The following is a 1625-nucleotide window of genomic DNA, read 5'->3' as shown; positions in this document are numbered from 1 at the left end:
AGCACGTCCGTACAGTACAACACACACGAGCTGAGTGAGAGGAACAGGAACAGGAAGTGTACACCATAATAACATGGAGCCTGCCAAGGAGGCTATGAGTATGAGAATTACTGGTTACATAAGTGGTGCCCTGATCGAGGCTATATACATATGAGAAATCTTCAGAGCACATCAGGCATACTTAAAGCTATATTTACAAGTAGAGAAATTGCATATTACAACAACCAGTAGTTCAGTTACGCTCGGCTATTTCTATCACTGAGATTAGCTGTAAGTAACTGAATGTTGGCCTGTGTCTAGACTCAGTAGCGTGTGTGTAAAATACAGTCACATAACTTGTGTCGGTCAGACAGTATCAGCCTTTCCAAGCTTATAAATCGCTACTGCCAGTTGCTGATCACTGCTGATAGTGGTGTGCCGTTCATATTCAGTAACCGGAGCGTCGCCTAATTCAGCTAAGTTAGCTTAATTCAGCTGATGCAGTTAATGTCAGTCAGCCGCAGATGGCGGTTAGGTCACGTTGGAAATACACTCTACCCTACTCTATCCGCAGAGGAACGGACTCATAGCGTAGTGGTCTAGAGTGCTGGCCCACAGTCCGAAGTTTGATGGTTCCAATACTTGCGTTTTCTTTTTTTGGAATGAAATGAAACTCAGTTATACTCAGTTCTGTGTGACCTAATTTAAGTAAGCGGTACGGCACTTAACTCAGTTACCGTCAGTATTGTTTTAACTGTAAGCAGCTGTTGTCACGTTTTTTCAGCTATAATTCTGGACGGCCTGTCAGCTATTTTCAGTTTTCAGCAAAAATACGCCTGAGAATCAACAAACTATGTCGACACTTAAAACCTACAAGCACGGAGATCGTGGTGTCTCCGTATAAACCCGTAGTTCCAGGCAGCTCCGTACAGACACGCAGTTCAGCGGGTCCCCGTATTACGTCGTAAGTGCTTGAAAGTCACTTCTGATATATCGCGCTTCAAAGTTTTAGATTTACATTGCGCCTTATGGGCGGCTGGATTTTCAGACCAGAATTACTTTTGAACTAATTGACATATCGAAATGCGGTTTTCGCTGACCGATAGCCCTTGGTTTCCTCTATCCGACGCACTTCATAACTCGAAATTTTCAAAAAACATAGTTACGACGCTGTACGGCGGCCTGCTGAACTCCGTGTTTGTACCGAGCCCCCGGGAACTGCGCGTTTATACGGAGCCTCCACGAATTCCATGTGTAGAGGTTTCAAGTGTCGATGTCTGAAACACAGCTAAAGGTGTCTCGATCAGTTAAAGTAATCACCTTAAGTCGGCTCTCCCTCAGTAGCAATTCAGTTTTTAAACTAGCTATATGTACGCCAGACCACGCCTCGCGTAACAGGCTTCGCGATATATCACGAAACACTGTTACGCTGCGACTCGCCTGGCGCACATATAGCTAGGCCTGCGGCGCTGACACCCCAGGCGAGTTAAATTTTACGATTTAATAGTCCATTTTGTCGTTTTCACCTTATTTTCGCCAAGAAATGCTCCCTAGCTCCCAAACGGTGCGAGATAGAGCAAAACGGACAAAATTTTCGCCCAAAGGGCTCTACTTTAACGAGTTACCCCTCAGAAGCCCATAAAAAA

Source organism: Frankliniella occidentalis, unplaced genomic scaffold, assembly GCF_000697945.3.
Source record: "Frankliniella occidentalis isolate FOCC.00 unplaced genomic scaffold, Focc_3.1 Scaffold178, whole genome shotgun sequence".
Classification (NCBI taxonomy): Eukaryota; Metazoa; Arthropoda; class Insecta; order Thysanoptera; family Thripidae; genus Frankliniella; species Frankliniella occidentalis.
The sequence above is the reverse complement of the archived record's forward strand: the minus strand, read 5'-3'. Positions refer to the sequence as shown.